Source organism: Muscardinus avellanarius (genome assembly GCF_963383645.1).
Source record: "Muscardinus avellanarius genome assembly, chromosome: 16".
NCBI lineage: Eukaryota > Metazoa > Chordata > Mammalia > Rodentia > Gliridae > Muscardinus > Muscardinus avellanarius.
The window spans coordinates 24,534,501-24,554,080 of NC_137802.1; the positions used below are offsets into that span (position 1 = coordinate 24,534,501).

General features: G+C 40.2%; 1 protein-coding gene across 1 annotated transcript in view; it reads right to left on the reverse strand.

Moving 5' to 3' along the window:
* Positions 1-19,580, reverse strand: part of EFCAB5 (EF-hand calcium binding domain 5) — a gene marked incomplete at its 3' end in the record, with an annotated part of 113,143 nt that overhangs the window by 89,373 nt on the left and 4,190 nt on the right. The gene's annotated exons all lie outside the window — the stretch shown is intronic.

The following is a 19,580-nucleotide window of genomic DNA, read 5'->3' on the forward strand; positions in this document are numbered from 1 at the left end:
ACCTTATTTGAATTTAAAGATTCACATTAACTTGTAAGAAATTATATGAAGCAGGCACAGGTACCTTCTATCTATTCTCTAGAAATGGTAGGGTTTTTTTGTGTGTGTGTGGTACTGGGGTTCCTGGAAGCCCTTCTACTTCCGGGCTACACTCCCAGACTTATTTTATATTTTTATTTGCAAACAGGGTTTCTTAAGCCTGCGTAGCTGGCTTCGAACCTGCGCGATCCTCCTGTCTTCGCCTCCCAAGCGCAGGGATTACAAGCACGCACCACCACACCTGGCCCATTGGTAGCATTTAAAAATTATAGTACAGCCGGGCTTGGTGGTGCACGCTTGCAATCCTCACGCTTGGGAGGCAAAGACAGGAGGATCGTGCAGGTTCGAAGCCAGCCTCCGCTGTCTTAAAAGACCCTGTTTCTGCCGTGCATGGTGGCACACGCTTGTAATAATCCCCGCTGGCTTAAGAGACCCTGTTTCCAAATAAAAATATAAAAATAGGTCTGGGAGTATAGCCTGGAGATAGAAGGACTTCCAGGAACCCCAGTATTACCACAAAAAAAAAAAAAAGAAAAGAAAAGAAAAGAAAAGAAAAAGAAAGACCCTATTTCCAATTTTTTTTTTAATATAAAATAGGTCTGGGAGTGTAGCCCAGAGGTAGAAGGCCCATGGGTTCTATCCCCAGTACCACCAAAAAGAAAAATTATAGTACAATATCACACTTAGAATACTGACATTGATACATTCAAGCTATAGGAAAATTTCTTCTTTTCTTCTCTTTGCATTGAACCCAGGGGCATTCTACCTCACTAAGTTGCTGAAGCTGGAATCCTGCAATTCTCCTGTCTCAGCGTCCCAAGTACTGGGATTACAGGAGTGCACCGTCATGCCTGGCTGGAAGATGCATTTATAATAAGCATTCCAGATCATTCTAATGCCTTGAGCCAAATTTTTGAGAAATCTGTTTAGGAGTGTATCTTGGCTATTACCTCACGCTAGCCAGAGTTAAGTGCTTCGACAGCTGCTGCTGAAGTCCTGAGCACATTGTTATCCTTATACTCAGCCAGAGATGTATCACCCAGGTTGAGAATGGAGGAAGAAGTGGTTTTCATTGTTCCTATGTTAATCATCCCTACTAGGGATTTTGGTTTGTTTGTTTATTTGTTTGTTTTAAAGCCAAAACTGAGCTAGGCATGGTGGCGCACACTTGTAATTCCTGCGTTTGGGAGGCTGAGATAGGAGGATAGCGGTTCGTGGACAACCTCAGCTACTCAGTGAAGCCCTTCCCAACACAGTGAGATCCTGTTTCAAAATAAAGAACAGAAAAATAAGTCTTGGGGTGCAGCTTGGAGAATGCCCCTGGATTCCAACTCCAGTACTGCAAATTAATTAATTAATTAATTAATTAAAAATAAAGAATAAAGATAGGGCAGGGGTGTAGTTCAGAGATAGAATGCTCCTGGGAGATAGAATGCTCCCAGTACCACACACACACACAAAAAAAAAAAACCCCAATCCCAAATAGCCAAAACTGGTTATGATTGAAATCAAATCAAATGGCTCAGATTAACAAAAATAGTGTCTAGTTTCAAGTACAATTACTATTTCCTTTGTATGTGTGGTGCTGGGGATTAAATTCAAGGGCATCTTACCTCGGAGGTATACCCAAATCCCCCCTTTTTATTTTTGGTTTTGATACAGGATCTTACTAGGTTGATGAAAGTCTCACTACTTGCTGAGGCTGTCCTCGAACCTGCGACCTTCCTATCTCAGCTTCCCAAGGACTTGGATTACAGGTATACACCACTATGCCTGACTTAAGTGCAATTATTTTACCACCCCAAAATTTTTTGAGATATTTGTCTGAGGTAGGTTTTTATCTTTTTTGGGGGGGTACTGGGCATTGATTCTAGGGGCATTCTACTCCTGAGCCTAATAATAATAATAATGTTGTTGTTGTTATTATTATTATTATTATTATTATTATTATTATTATTGTTAATTATTTTGTACTGGGGCTTGAACCCTGAGGTATTCAGATATTCTACCTCTGAACTACATCCCCAGCCTTATTTTTCATTCTTTTTTTTTTTTTTTTTTTTTTTTTGGTGGAACTGGGGATGGAACCCAGGAGCATTCTACCTCCAAGCTGCACCCCCCAGCCCTGTTTTTTATTCTTTATTTTGAAACCGGGTCTCACTGAGTTGCAAAGGGCCTCACTAAGTAGCTGAAGCTGTCCGCGAACTGCAATCCTCCGGTCTCAGCCTCCCGAATGCTGGGATTACAAGTGTGTGCCACCACGCCAGCTCATTCTTTATTTTGAAACAGGGTTTCACTAAGTTGAAGATGGCCTCACTAAGTAGCTGAGGCTGGCTTCGAACCTGTGATCCTCCTGTCTCAGCCTCTCAAGTGCTGGGATGACAAATGCGCCACCACGCCTGGCTTATTATTATTTTTTGAGATAGGGTCTCACTACGTTGTCCAGCACCTCCCTAAATTGCTGATGTGGCCAGGAACCTGTGATGCTCCTGTCTCAGCTTCCCAAGTGCTGGGATCACAGGCCTCAGCTACCACCCCCAGAAAGGTCTTTATTTTTCAAAGACTGTGTCAATCTGACAGATTTCGAAATGAAAAAGAATTTTCAGTTAGAACTGGTAATTTGGATGTTTCTAATAATCCAAAAGAAATTATTCTAGTCAAAATCATTACTTTATAGCTGGGCGTGGTGGCAGGGGTTGTAGTTCGGAGGTAGAATGCCCCTGAGTTCAATCCCCAGACCACAAAAAGTAAAAAAAAAAAAAAAAAAAAATTCATTACTTTATGTCTATGTAAGGCCTTCAGAATTCTATAGGAAAAGAAACCTTCAAAAATAGACGTTGAAGTTTGAAGCTAAAAGCAGGCAGGCAGCTTAACAGTACAGTACAGAAGGGCCTGTGCCTGAACTGCTGAAGGATTAATTAGTGTTTTAGAGGAAGTACTAAGTTCCTCTGATGCAACTGCTAAGCAGCCAAACCTCCCAGACCCTTCTGCTCGCCCCTCATTCTGCTCTCCCTTCTGCTCCCCGCTCTGCTCTCTCTTCCTCTTTCTACGCTGTGCGGTCCTCAGTTTTCATCTTCATTCCTGCCTGTCTCTTTCTTCTGTACCTGTTCCTTACACCCGGGTTTTGCTCATTGTACGTCCCCTCATTCACTATGTCTCTCACTTACTAAACAAACATTTATTGTGCACTTACTATGGATTCTGCCATAAGAAACATAACTGTCCGGGCATGGCGGCGCACACTTGTGATCCCAGCATTCGGGAGGCTGAGACCTAGAGGATCGCGGTTCGCAGCCAGCCTCAGCTACTTAGTGAGGCGCTCTGCAACTCAGTGAGACCCGGTTTCAAAATAAAGAATAAAAAATAGGGCTGGAGGTGTAGCTCAGAGGTAGAATGCCCCTGGGCTCCATCCCCAGTACCGTAAAGAAAAAGAAAAAGAAAGAAGAAACATATTGTTTTTCGGTTCTCATGATACAAAATTGATTCACAAAAATGAATTTCTGTCATGTATTCACCGCTTGAAATATTTTTCTCCTTCTCTTTGTCTGACTAGATCTTCGACATGCTTAAAGTCTCAGCTCAGACATCATTTCCACCCACTTACTGATGCCCATATTTAGAAACAAAATCTAGTTTCGTGTCTCAAAGCCACTGTATATAAACTTCCAAATATAATCCAAATGGATTTTAAATTGAGTGTGTTGCTCATGCAGAGAGTGGATGACATTTCTCTTCTGTCGCCTGCACTATTTCATTAAAATGTGTATATCAATCAAAATTCTATAGCATCCAAAACTCTCAACTCTGGACAGTATAAGGTAGACATAAACTACACACTGCTTCTAAATATAAATCCCCATTTAAAGAGACTGGAAGGAAGGGAAAACTACAATATGCTAAGTTACAAAAATATGTCACAGATCCTTCCACATCCCTGTATGCATGTTTCTCTGCATCTCCTACCTGAAGAGGTGGAATCTATTTCGGGTGCCTGTGGCCACGTGAACAGCAGTGGGCCATTAGCAAACGGGATGCCAACAGAAAGTTGGAAAGTACTTGACCACTGGGGCTTGTCCTCTTTTATTGAGCTTGGGAGCCCTTCCACTACACCTTGGAAAGGAGCCTAGGGCAGCCTGCTGGATGCTGATGCAGTTACTGCCACTGTTGTTGCAAATAGTCACCCCATCAATTACCATGTTACTGCAGAGCCTGAGTGAGTCTAGTCGATACCATGCGAAGCAGAGATAAGTCATAAACTCAGCCCAAAGTTACCAACCCACAAAATCATGAGCAAATGCTTGGTATTGCTTTTAGCCACTGAGTTAGGGGACATTTTGCCATGTAGTGAAACCTAACTAATAAAACAATCCCCCATATGAACAAGGATATGTGTTGTTTTATAGCACTAGGGATTGCACCCATGGCTTTCTACCATGGAGTGACATTTACAGCCCTTTTTATTTTTAGTTTGAGACAGAGTCACACTAAACTGGCCAGGCTGGTCTTGAACCTGCCTTGAGTCCTCTTGTCTCAGGTGCACATTTGGTTTGAACAAGTGTTTGAGATTTATTTTTTAAAAGCACAGTGTAAATCTAACTGATTAAAGACTAGAAGCAAAAATGCTTCCCTATCTTACTTGTGATAATCCAGATTCTATACATCCATTCAAGTTGTACAAGAAAAATCTTCCACTTACAGCAACATTTACCTAGGTTATATATGAAAACTAAATGTATTTTATCAAAACTGGCGCAGGCCGGGCGTGGTGGCGCACGCTTGTAATCCCCGCACTTGGGAGGCTGAGACAGGAGGATCGCACAGGTTCAAAGCCAGCCTCAGCTACTTAGTGAGGCTCTCAGCAACTTAGTGAGACCCTGTTTCCAAATAAAATATTTTTTTAAAAAAAAGGTCTGGAAATATAGCCTGGAGGTAGAAAGCCTCTGGGTTCCACCCCCAGTACCACCAAAAAAAAAAAAAAAAAAAAAAAAAAAAAACTCAAAACTAACAAACAAAACAAAACAAAACAAAAAACTGGCGGTAACCAGGCTAGGTGAATAATTTACCAGGGACTTTGAGTGACCCCAGTACACTAGACCGTTAATGGATCTGATGGCTCTTCCCTGACTGCAGAATAACGAGGCTTGTTTTAATCAATGTACAGACCTATGACTCGGCTCACTGTGTCCCACTCAGTGTGATGGTTTTCAGTTCTTTTAAGTACAACCGTCATATACCTCCCTTCCTAACAATGAAAGATTCCTGAATTTTACCCCTTCACTAACTATTCAGTGAATGCTTTACTGGTGTATATCCCCTTGCCTGGAAAATTAATAAACTCATTGTCTATTTGTTTGTTTTTAAGTTCTCAGAGCCTTAGTTTCACAAAGATAAACTTGACTTCTAGAGCATGCCTATGTTATTCCTGTGATGAGAATCCCATAAGAACTCAAACATATATGTGTCTACTTAATTGTTAATACTTGTTTAATTCTTGTTTTCTTTTTATTTATTCAGCTTACTATAGAATAAGGCTCTTGACATAAAATGTAATGGCATAAGAAAAAAAAAATCTAAACTGGACATGGTGGCTCATGCCAGTAATCCCAATGCATGGGAGACTGAGACAGGAGGATCTCAGGTTTGAGGCCAACCTAAGTATATTAGTGAGACCCTGTTTCAAAATTAAATAAAGCACTAGGGGTGTAGCTCAGAGGTAGAATGTCATTGGGTTCAATCCTCAGTACCAAAAAAAGAGCAAGAAACAAAATAAAACAAATCTAAGTAATTGGTTAATCAATGATATTTGAAATGATAAACCATTAAGACTATTTGAAAATTTATAAAATGATAGTGAGCACTTATCATAGCATCCTCATTAAATACTGATGACTAATTCCAGAGATTTCAAAATTAAGCACTCAATGACTTCAAATTAAGGGAAGTGTGAAGATGAGGTGACCCTCCTACAGTCATTAAGCATTAGGACACATCTTGTACAATCTTCTGCATCTAAAAAAAAAGAAACTTTAAGAAAAAAAAAACCTTTCATCCTAGATTAGAATAGTTTGATAGTTTATTTAACATATATTTATTGAGCATCGCTCACAAGACATGGTGTTAGATCTAGGGGTACAATGGCAAATATGACAACCAGAGTTCCTGCTTACATGGTAGGAGGAAAAACAGCCATTATGTTTGTGATTAGTTCAATGAAGGAGGAACACAGTATGTTATGAGAGCACATAAAAGAACGTACCCAGGAAATTCCGGGAAGATGGCGACCGAGAAAAGCGGGGCTTAAGAGCCCCGCTAACAACCAATCTCCATTACCACAAAATCAGCGCCTTTCATAGCCAGAAAACACCATCACCAAAGAAACAAAAAAATCACCAGGCTCCAGAGAGAAAGCTGACTGAGAACAGAGCTCAGAGCCACAGAGGAGATACACCGGCCTCACGCCCGAGGATGCGGCAGCAGTGCTTTACTGCCTTCGGCAGCTGCGAATTCACCGGACGGCTACAGCGAGCCGAGGTGAGCCTCTGAGGAACAGCCAGGCGGGATTTCTCGGCGCGGGGAGCATCTAAAGCTCCCAGTGGCTGAGCTCAGCACACGCTGCAGGGATTCAGAGTGGAAATCAAAACCAAGAAGAAATACGCCAGCCTCACGGCCGAGGGCGTAGCAGCGGCGCCATATTGCCACCGGCAGCGGCAGCAGCAAATTTACCCAGTCCAGTACAGCTACATCTGCGTACTCAAGAACAGTGAGTCAAATTGCAGGCCACAGAGGAGAAATCCCAGTACTGTACTCCCTGGGACTTGACCCAGTGGGGGAGAGGCGGTGGCAGAGATATCACACCATAGGAGAACGTACAACCTGGCACCCCCCACAGTCTAAAGCAGCCTCTATCGACTCTCTGGGTCGGAGACTCTGTGATACAACACAGTAAAGGAGTAGTGGGGTCTGAGATACTACTGACTCGAGATCCAGAACACCTTAAGTGAAGTCATAGTGACCCAAGGGAAGAACCCAGAGAAGGCACAAACTTCCAAAATCATGGGAAAGAGGAATAACACTGGAGAAATAAATGCCCACAACCCCACAACATCAGAACCCGATAAAACAGAAAATCAGAGATTTCTAGAAGATCAAATCAGGCAAATAACTGTAGAAATAATAGAGGTGCTTCGAAAAGAATTCAGAGAGAGCCAAAGAAAGATAAAGGATGCAATTAATGAAGTAAAGGCCTCAATTCAAAGCACAAACAACCAATTAGACCACATGGAGAACAGAATCTTGCTCTTAGAAGATGATCATTCCAAAAATGAATGCATAGTTTCTAATCTAGAAAAAAATATCTGACAGCAGGAATCTGACATTGAAGAAATATGGGCCCATTTTAAGACAGCTCACCTAAGAATAATTGGACTAGAGGAGGGAAAAGAAAGTGAAACCAAAGGGATCAACAATCTTTTCAAGGAAGTAATAGCAGAAAATTTTCCAAACATAGAGCAAGAGGTCGATACACAGGTCCAGGAAACGTATAGAACTCCCTTTAGACAGGATCGGAGAAGAGGATCCCCACGCCACATAATTGTCAAAATGACCAATGTGGAAGCCAAGCAGAGAATCTTAAAGGCAACAAAAACAAAGGGCCAAGTGACATTCAGAGGCAAACCAATTAGAATCACTCCAGACTTCCCAAACCAAGTCATGAGAGCCAGAAGGGCTTGGAATAACATATTCCAAACTCTGAAAGAAAACAACTTCCACCCAAAAATCTCCTACCCGGCAAAACTTTCTATCAAATTAGATGGAGAAATAAGAAGCTTCCATGACAAACAGAAACTGAAGGAATTTATGTCTTCAAAACCAGCGCTAGAGAAAATACTCAAAGAGATTAACTACAAAGAAGAAATAGGTAACACATACCAGAACCAGAGAAACAAGATTTTCCATCCAACAGACAACTAAGATTGGTTATCTGTGGAGATTCATTATTTATGTTAGTCTTTTACCTATCTCTAAATTGTATTGTTTGCCTTTATTGTTGCTAATTTTTAGGATTTCTAGTTGGAATATTAATATACCTTCAGATATAGCATTTGGAAATATTTTATCCAATTCTATTAGTAACTTTTAACTCTGTTTACATTGTCTTTGGATATACAATATTTTTTTATTTTTTAGGGAATTTGTATACTCTTCTGTTGCCTGTGCCATTGAAATCATATCCAAGAAATCACTGCCAATTTCAATGTTGTGAGGTTTTATGACCCAGATTTTCTTCTAAAAGTTTATAGTCTTAAGATTTATATTTAGGTCTTTTATCTATTTTGAGTTAATACTTGTATATGGGATTAGGTAAGGGTCCAATTTTATTCTTTTTCATGTAATTATTATTTTTCAACAATATTTAGTTAAAAGATTATTATTTCTACCACCAAATGTTCATGGAAACCTTGTCAAAAATAACTTGACAATATAGGGAAGAATTTATCTCTAGGCTTGTATTTAACTCCAATGGTTTATATATCTGCCTTTAGAATAGTACTACACTGTTTCAATTATTGTAGCTTTATATGGTTTGAAATCAGAAAATATATATCTTCTAGCTTTGTTCTTTTTCAAGATCGTTTTGGGTATCTAGAATCCATATTCCATATTAGGATAGATTTTTTCTGAAAAATAAATATATAAATATATTATAGTTTCACCTAAAATATAGAAAAAAAATATTCTCTGGTAAGAAAGAAAGCAAAAAGAAATATTGAAATGTTATCTTTAAGTCATCAAAAGCTTGGTATCAGTCAAATGAAACTGTTATATGAGATTATCATTTTTAATTTTGAATAAATTGCTATAATACTAGATGTCAACCACTAAGCCAAGCATGGGAAGGAGGGATGGGGAGAGAATGGGGTGGGGATAGGGTGGGGGCTGACTGGGTGATGTGTGCATGTATATCTACAAAAGTTTGTATCCCACTATGATGTATGAATACAGTGCACCAATAAAAAAAAAAAAAAAAAAGAACGTACCCAGTTTCACAACTTTTTGGTGCTGGTGATTGAATCTAGTAGGGGCATTCTACCCCTGAGCTACACCCCCCAGCCCTATTCCTATTATATATATAATTATTTATATATATATATTTGTGTGTGTGTGTCTGTGTGTGGTACTAGGGGTAGAACCCAGAGGCTTTCTACCTCTGGGCTATACTCCAGGACCTATTTTATATTTTATTTGGAAACGGTCTCACTAAGTTGCTGAGAGCCTCACTAAGTAGCTGAGGCTGGCTTCAAACCTGTGCGATCCTCCTGTCTCAGCCTCCCAAGCGCAGGGTTTACAAGCGTGTGCCACCATGCCCAGCTCAATATTTGAAACAGAGTCTCAACTAGATTGCGGAGAATCTCACTAAATTGCTGAGGTTGACTTCGAACCTGCAATCCTGTCTCAGCCTACCAAGTACTGGGATTACAGGTGTGCACCACCACGACCTGCACTTTAAGTGCTATTTGATATGAACTCTAAAGGTTGAATAAGGTTAATGAGGAAAAGAGTGATCCAGGCAGAGTAAATTCCATATGTGTAGACCCTGGGGTGGAAAGAAGCATGGGATGTGTGAAGAACTGAAACAAATTCTGTGTGAGAGGAGAGAGGCAAGGGCCATGTCAGGCAAGGGAGGCATGATAGGCCTAGTTAAGGATTTATTTATATTTTAAGAGTAGATGGACCAATAGAAAGGTTGCACATTGGGGAACAATATAATAATGTTACCATTTAAGAAAAAACACTCCAGCCAGGTATGGTGGTGCATATCTGTAATCCTAATACTTGGGAGGCTGAGACAGGAGGATCATAGGGTCGAGGACAGGCTCAACAATTAGCAAGACTTTTGGCAACCTAGCAAGACCCTGTTTCAAAAACAAAACTAAAAAAGGCTGGGGGTATAGCATGGAGGTAAAGTGCTGCTGAGTTCAATCTCTAGTACCACGTGCATGCATACACACACACATAACACACACACACACACACACACACACACACACACCACTCCAATTACAGATAAAAAATAGGTTGAAAGAGGGCAAGACTGGCTGTACATATGCAAATTATAAGACTATTTCTTGGAGCTGGGCATGATGGCACCCAGGCATAGTGGCTGAGACAGAGGAATCATAGGTTCAAGGCCAGTCTCAGCAACTTAGCAAGACTCTCAGCAACTTAGTGAGACCCTGTTTCAAAAGAAAAAATAAAAAGGTTAGGAGGTAGAATGCCTTTGGTTCAATCCCTAGTATGGGGGAAAAAAGATGTCTACTTGCTGAGTCCAGATGGGGATAGTAGCTAAGACTAGAATGAAGGCAGTGGAGAAAAGTTGAAAATAAATTTTTTTTTTTTGGTGGTACTGGGGTTCCTGGAAGCCCTTCTATCTCCGGGCTACACTCCCAGACCTATTTTTACATTTTTATTTGGAAACAGGGTCTCCTACGCCAGCACGCACGGCTAGCTTCAAACCTGCGCGATCCTCCTGTCTCTGCCTCCCAAGCGCGGGGATTACAAGCGTGAGCCACCACGCCCGGCGAAAATAAAAATTTTTGAGAAAAAAAGGTAGGGTGTAATAATTGTCGAGCAATGAGCAGTAGGACGCAGAAGGTGTTGAAATTGGTTCATTGGGCTTTGGCCTAAAGATCTGGGTGGTGGAAAGCCACATAAAGACAATGACATGGAAATAGAGGCACTTGTGAAATATCTAAGTGTAGATTTTGGATACAGAGTTCCATATACTGATATAGAGCTCAAAGATATTTGAGCCAGAGTTATAAATCAAAAAGGTGTGGGTCAGCCAGGCACGATGGCGCATGCTTGTATCCCCACACTTGGGAGGCTGAGACGGGAGGATGGCGCAGGTTCAAAGTAAGCCTCAGCTACTTAGTGAGGCTCTCAGCAACTTAGTGAGACCCTGTTTCCAAATAAAGTAAAAAATAGGTCTGGGAGTACAGCCTGGAGGTAGAAAAGCCCCTGGGTTCCACCCCCAGTACAAAAAACAAAAAAAACAAAACTGTATGAAGTTCAGTTTCAGGGAAACGGAAGTGTCAGAATAAGAGCATTCAGAGATGGAGTCTAATGTGGTAAGAGAATAAGGCCTAACATCATGTCTTAAGGGACCTTAATGCAGCAGAGAATGAGGACCGAAGGACACGGAGGGCTAAATAGAGAAGTGGAGGAAAAACTAGAAAAGTATGATGGGGGGAAAAGAAGAGAAAAAGTGTTTCAAGATAGAAATAGTCATCACCATCGAATCTTGCTAAAAGGTCAACTAAAATAGGGACTGCAATACTGGGCCTTAAACATAAAGAACATTGTGATCTTGGTAAGTACCCTTTATTAAAGAGAGTGGCATGAAGGCCAGCTCGAACAGGTTGAGAAGTGTAGAGAGTATCTATGGATGAGTGCTTTGATAAAACTGATTGTATTTCCTCAATTGATTTTATTATAGGCTCTGTAAGTTTTTCATGATGAGTCAAATTTTCTATTTTTACCATAAGGTATAGTTTGACATTGAGTACTCAATGTCATATGTTATAAATAGTTACATTATAAATACTAATTCACTGAGGAAAGACTCCATAATAAATTAGAATTATTGATTCACTTGTTTAAAACATTTATCAAGGCCCAATTTATCAATCACATGCTAAATTTCAAATATTGGTATGATAGAAAGTAGTCCTTTTCAGCTGGGCATGGTGGCTCAGGCTTGTAATCCCAGTACTTGGGAGGCTGAGAGTTCAAGCCAACGTCAGCTACTTAGTGAGGCCCTCTGTAACTTAGTGAGACACTGTTTCAAAATAAATAATAAAAAATAGGGCTGGGGTAGAGCTTGGAGGTAGAATGTTTCTGGGTTCAATTCCCAGTACCACACACACAAAAGAAAATAGTCTTTTTTTTTTTTTTTTTTTTTTTTTTTTTTTTTTTGGTGGTACTGGGGTTCCTGGAAGCCCTTCTACCTCCGGGCTACACTCCCAGACCTATTTTTACATTTTTATTTGGAAACAGGGTCTCCTAAGCCAGCGCACGCGGCTGGCTTCGAACCTGCGTGATCCTCCTGTCTCTGCCTCCCAAGTGCAGGGATTACAAGCGTGTGCCACCACGCCCGGCTTGAAAATAGTCTTTTTCTTCAAAGAGATACACTATAGTGTGCGAAGGACCAACGTGAACCTACAGGTGCTTCAGTACCTAATTCTGACCAGATACTGGGGATTCAATCCAGGGGTATTCTACCTCCGAGCTATACACCCAGCCCTTTTTAGTTTTTGTTTTGAAACAGGGTCTTTCTAGGTTTCTGAGAGTCTCATTAAATTGCTGAGGCTGTTCTTGAATCTGTGATACTCCTGTCTTGGCCTCCCAAGTATTGGGATTACAGGCATGTGCCACCACTATGCCTAGCCTTGAGTTTATTCTTTTTTTCTTTTTTTCTTAGTTTGAAACAGAGTCCCACTAGATTGATGAGAGTTTCATTTCATTCTAGGCTGTCCTCAAACCAGAAATCCTCCTGTCTCAGCCTCCCAAGTACTGGGATTACAAGAATGTGCCATCACGCCCTGCTGAGCTGATTCTTAAAGAACAAGAAGAAATTAGCCATCTTGAGAAGCAAAGAGAAACTTGTTTTAGAAAAAGAACCTGGCAGCCCACATCCCAGAAGAGGCCACCTGGCTGGTGATGTTGATTAGTTGATATAGGTGAGATAGTAAAAATGATGTACATATGCAAATGCGCCGGGCGTGGTGGCACGTTTGTAATTCCAGCATTCGGAGCCTGAGACCAGAGGATCGCAGTTTGTGGACAGTCCCAGCTACTTATCGAGGCCCTTTGCAACTCAGTGAGACCCTGTTTCAAAAATTTAAAAAAAAGGCCAGGCATGGTGGCACGCTCTTGTAATCCCAGCATTTGGGAGGCTGAGACTGGAGGATCGTGGTTCGCAGATAGCCTCAGCTACTTAGTGAGGCCCTCCGCAACTCAATGAGACCCTGTTTCAAAATAAAGAATAAAAAACAGGGCAGGGGGTGTAACTCAGAGGTCAAATGTCCCTGGGTTCCATCGCCAGACCCGCAAAAATAAAATAAAATTAAATTAAATTAAAATTAAAAAAGACTAAAAAAATAGTCCTGGGTTCCATCCCCAGTACCGAAAAAAGAACGCAACCTATCTGAGTGGGGTGGACTAGGTCAAGGCAGGGGAGTCTGCGTTCACTCTCTCTGCATGCTGTTGTGATATAGTGCCTTCACGCTTTGAAGCTGGCCTTGATGGTAAGGACTTCCCATTGCTAAGTGAAGTGGTTGAATTCTAACTGGGCTACCTTCTTGGAGAAGTAAGAGAAGGACAGAAGCTACAAGAGCGAGATCCTGCACGGGTGGAGGTGGGGCTTGAAAGCATCTGATCTGATAGTACAGGACGGAGCTGGGACAGAAGGTGTAGAAACCAAGGCAGTTGCACGTATAGTCTTCAGCCATGGGAAGGCCAGAACCTCTTCAACGAACCAGAAAATTCTATCTCCTTTTCAGGATATCAGTTGCTGGATAGCTTATGAATCAATAGAATAATATAGCAAATCCTAGGAATTTCTATATATCTCAGGTAGTCTTAAGAGTTTCTACTGCAGGACCATTATACCTTGTCAGGCATTGTGCCAGAAATATCCAGGTATCTAACTCTAGCTAGAGAGAACTTGACTTCAGTTTCTGACATTAGAAATGTTCTGTTATTGAAGCAGATCAGAGGCTCATTCAACATCAAGTTGTATGGTAGGGTATGACTATTACGATACTATTCAAGGATACTAAGATTTCTCAGTTCATAAGTAGTTGAATTTCTAAGTATTTAATAATGGATTAACACATACAAATATATTATTTACAGACGAATACTAAACTAGTTGGTGTATATAACAACTGAACAATAAAATTAGAACCCATTTCAGCCAGGTATGGTGGCACACACTTGTAATCCCAGTACGTGGGAGGCTGAGACAGAAAGATCACATATTTGAGGCCAACCTCAGCAACTTCGACCCACAGCAACTTAGCGAGACCCCCATTTCAAAATAAAAATTAAAAGGGCTGGAGGTGTAGATTTGAGGTAGAAGGCCCCTAGGTTTGATCCCCAGTACTAAACCAACATGAAAAAAAAAACCCCAAAAATCAAAAACCAAAAAGCCACCCCCCAAAAAAATAAAATTAGAACCTATTTGGATAAAGTCCTATTACATATTGTTAGGTATAATAATAGTCACTTAAATACCACAAAAAGTATCTCCCTAATCGATTGACTCATTTTTGGCATGATCTGCTTTAATGAATTAATACAATCTTGAAGCTGAACATGGTGGCACATACTTGTAATCCCAGCATTTGGGAGGCTGAGACAGGAGGATCTTGGTTCCAGGAGAGCCTCAGCTACGATACTATTCAAGGATATCAAGATTTTGCAGCTCAGTGAGATCCTGTCTCTTTTTTTCGGGTCTGGGGATGGAACCCAGGGGCATTTGGCCTCTGAGCTATACCCCTTGCCCTATTTTATCCTTTATTTTGAAACAGGGTCTCACTAAGTTGCGGAGGGCCTCACTAAGTAGCTGAGGCTGTCCACGAACCGCAATCCTCCGGTCTCAGCCTCCCGAATGCTGGATTACAAGCATGTGCCACCATGCCTGGATGACCCTGTTTCAAAATAAAGAATAAAAAATAGGGCTGGGGGTTTAACTCAGAGGTAGAATGCCCCTGGGTTCCATCCCTAGTACCTAAAAAAAAAAAAAAAAAAACCTTCGTATTTGATGCAAATTGACAAAAGTGATTAATTTTGCTAGTATCACCTAGGAGAAGCACCTGTGGGATTTCCCGGCATAATGTAAGCAGGAGGCTTGGCTCAGCGCAGAGCTGCAGCTGGCGTGCAGCATGAACAGACAGCTGTCTAGGGAGCTGCGGCCTCCTGGCAACTGAGAAAAGCCCATATTGAGGATGAAACATAATCGCTGTCTTGCCAACTCCCAGCGTTGGCAACTTGTAAGAATGAGTTAGACATTTTGAGGCTTAAAAAAAATTGTGAGTACTTTGAAGCAAATCTTAGAACTCTTTGCAGATACCACATTCCAACAGGAACATACATAATGGATTTTGACACATAATCTGCATAAATTCCTTGAACACTCTACATGAGTTAATCTGCAGGATTTATAATAAGTAAAATAAGACTTGTATCTCTCCCCTCTAAATTTTACTCCGTCTGTGTATCCTTAATGCTTGCGCACTTACACACTCTTCTATGAGGCTGTGGTAGAAACAGTAATCCTTTTCTTTCTCTTCATGGATTAAATGTTCCATTATTAATATATAAGGCTAGTAAAGACAAGTAACTGGAAATAAGACCTGAAAGATATTTCAAAATGCAGCATAGATCCCTTAGTGACTACAAAATAAGCAACAGAGGTGAGGATCAGAGATCATTTCTAAGCCAGAAATGAGTTTGCACCATACAAAAAATATCCAAGTTTTTGCCTCTTGGATCTACTTCCTGGCTCATTTGAACTCTTACTCTGCAATCTTATGTGTCCAAACTGGTGAAGAAAAGAGAAGACATTTAAAGAATAGTAGGCCCTGTTTCCCAGAAATAGTCTAAAATTCTAGCATTAATAATCTCTCCCCCCTTTTTTGTGGTACTAGAGATTGAACCCAAAGGCATTCACATCTGAGTTATATCTCCAGCCCTATTTCTTTTTTAACTTGAACCAGGTTCTCACTAAGTTGCTGAGAGCCTTGATAAAGTGCTGAAGCTAGCCGCGAACCTGCAATGCTCCTGTTCGATTACAGGTGTGCTTAATCTTCCCTTTTTATTATTTAAAATTATTTATTTTAATATGGACATGGTGGCCCATGCTTGTAATCTCAGTACTTGGGAGGGTGAGAAGGGAGAATCACAGCTGGCTGTGGTGGCGCACACTTGTAATCCCAGCATTTGGGAGGCTGAGACAGGAGGATCTGGGTTCACAGCCAGCCTCAGCTACTTAGTGAGGCCCTCTACAACTTAGTGAGACTCTGTTTCAAAATAAAGAGTTAAAAATATGGGTGGGGGTATAGCTCAGAGGTAGAATGCCCCTGGGTTCAACCCCCAGTACAGAAGGGGGAAAAAAGAGCGAATCACAGGTTTGAGGATAGCCTCAGCAATTTAGGGAGTCTCTGGTTGGAAATAAAAAAATAAAATAGGTCTGGGGATGTAGCTCAGAAGTTAAATACCCCTGGGTTCAATTCCCAATACCACAAAATTAGTCTTTATTTTAAACATATCATAAGTAAAATTGACCCTTTCAATGACTAGGTTTACAAATTTTTGAAATAATTTTTAAGAGCAAATATTTTTCATTACCAATTCATGATTGGTTGTTAAGGAACTTTCAAATATGCCTTCCCAAGTATTAGAAGAATCAGAGTTAGAAGGAAATGATACTTTAAAAAAGATACCAAGCCGGGCGTGGTGGCGCACGCTTATAATCCCCGCGCTTGGGAGGCGGAGACAGGAGGATCGCAAGTTTTTGGCCAGTCTCAGCAATGTAGTGAGGCCCTAGCAATTTAGTGAGATATTGCTTCAAAATAAAAATTAAAAAAGGGTGCGGATATAGCTCAGAGGTGGGATGCCCCTGGCTCAAACTCCAGTATCACAAAAATTATAATAAAAATAAGAAAGAAAATATGTAGTACAGCAAATTCTACAAATCTAACCTACTTTACAGTTATGCAAAGTTTCACGGAGGAACTAAAGTATAATTTAACTTTATACCCATCTTTCTTTCTTTTCTTTTCTTTTTTTTAAGTACTAGGAATGAAACCCAGAGACATTCGACCTCCAAGCTACACCCCTAGCCCTATTTTTTATCCTGTATTTTGAAACAGGGTCTCACTGAGTTGCAAAGGGCCTCACTAAGTAGCTGAGGCTGTCCTTGAACTGCGGTCCTCCTGTCTCAGCCTCCCCAAAGCTGGATTACAAGAGTGCACCACCATGCCCAGCTCCATACCCATCTTTCAAGAACCCCAATGAAAAGCAGTAATTTTACTGCCTGTATAAAGCTGACAAAGCAGTGACATTGTGTATTTCAGTTAAGTAGCTAACACTTCAAAATTATTCCAAATAAGTAAAGAATGTCTTCTCTATCTATTTTTTAAGACAACAGAGATTTTTTTTAAAAAACCTTTTTGTCCTAGGAAGCAACAGAAAATGTTTTAAGTTGAGGCAACTTTAATATTATTAACTGAAAATAAAGTCTTGACAAACCAAACAAAAAAAATGTATGTGCCTTTTAAATTTATTTATTTTTTAGGATTTATATACTTTTATTAGTGCATTATAGTCTCACATCTTAATGAGGTTCATGGCTATAGTGACATACATGCACACAGCACTTGGTGGGCTTGTCCCCGATTCCCTCCCCAGGGCCCCTTCCCCACACGGGGTACTGGTGTTCTCGCACACGCACGTGTTGATGGAAGTCATTCCTTCACTGAGTCTCCCCCCCTCCTCCCTTTCCCCTAGACCACCTTTCTGGCTCCACTGGAGTTTCTCCTTTCTTAATCCTGAGTCCCTTTAGAATCTCAATTATTCCCTAGCTTCCACATATTAGGAAAGCATAGGATCTTTCACTTTCTGTGACCGGCTAATCTCACTTAATATAACGTTCTCCAGGTGCGCCCATTTTCCTGCAGATGACATTATTTTGTTCTTCTGTATTTCTGAGTAGAATTCCATTGTGTGTATATCCCATAATTTTGCAATCCCTTCATCTGTTGATGGACATCTAGGTTGGTTCCATAATTTGGCTGTTGTGGATTGTGCTGCTATGAACGTGGATATGCATGTATTACTGTAATTCCTTGATCTCAGTCCCTTTGGAAAGATACCCAGGAATGGTATCGCTGGCATGTCTTTTTAAATATTAAATATAAATAAGAAAAATGCTTCATTCCTAAACTAGTGGACTTTTCCAAGGCTCTGTAATAGACTAAGGACAACACAAACAATGATACAGGTCAAGGAATTTTAAAGCAGGACTATTTTTACTAAGCTCGCAAGAGCTTGCAAGGTATACAAGTTTTAAGTCATTAGACATTGGAAGCAGAACACACTATTATATTATAAGGCATTCTCAGGATTTCTGGATATTTGCAAATGCCTGACTCATCTGTTAGCATATAGACCTTAGATTTTTGCCAAAGAAAGATGAAGCCTAATCTTACAAATCCAGGCAAATAAAACATCCCTGATTACTTTAACTCTGATGTGAAATTCCTACACCATTGATACTCCAGTAGAAATGAAGATTCTTAGTCTCAAATGACCTGCATAGTTCAAGAAACATTATTAAACAATCTAATCAATGGAATCTAGACCAGGATCCTTCTGTGCCTATTGTTACTCCTTTTTTTTCCCCCATGGTACTGGGGATTTAACTGATTCTCTCTCTGAGCTATTTTATTTATTTTTTATTTATTTAAATAGGCCAGCCCTATTTTATTTCTTGTTTTGAAACAGGATTCCACTAAGTTGCTGAGGCTGGCCTTGAACCTCCTGTTCCAACCTCCTAAGTCCTAGGGGTACAAGCATATATCACCATGCTTAGATTTGCCATTATAGGTGGTGATAAATACCCAGAGTGTTATGTGCTGATTGAGATTTACCTATTTGTCAAATAGGTAAATCTTCTCCTTTGGAGAAGGAGGAGGAAGAAAAAAATACAATAGAATTTTATGCTAAAGCTTCCAAAATAGTTATTTGCTCTATAGGACACTTAAATAAATCTTTAGAATTTTAGGTTCCTTCATAAATTTTGTCATAAGGCTCACACTAGAAGATGTGCAAAGGAAATTATGGAGATTTGCAAAGAGATTCAGAGATTCAAAGTGTCTTGCTTTTTAGATCGGTAAGATACCTAATAGATATCTTTTAGACCAGGAGTCAGCAAACCAAATCATGGCTTTGTATGGCTTGAAAGCTAAGAATGGTTAACTTATATAAAATCTTATATATATAAGAATGGTTAAAATTATTTAAGATTCAAATTTCAAGCCAGGTATGATGGAGCATACTTGTAATCCCTGTAACTTGGGAGGGTGAGACAGGAGGATTGCAGATATGAAGTTAGCTCCAGCAATTTAGTGAGGCTGTTTCCAAATAAAAAATAAAATAGATCTGGGAGTATAGTTCTGAGGTAGAAGGCCCCTGGGTTTCATCTCCAGTGCCAAAAAAAAAAAAAAAAAAAAAGGAGAGAGAGAGAGAGAGAAAGAAAGAAAGAAATTCAAATGTCAGTATCCGTAAATATATTTTCAATGAAACACAGTCATGCTCATTCATTTACAAATTGTCTTTGGATGTTTTCAGTACAGCAGCAGAATTGAGTAGTTGTGACTTAATTTGTTAGGCCAAAAGCTTTTAGCTTTCATGTAATCAAATTTATTATATTCATGGTTTGTAGTCATGGTTAAAAAAAAAGACTCTCTTGAGCC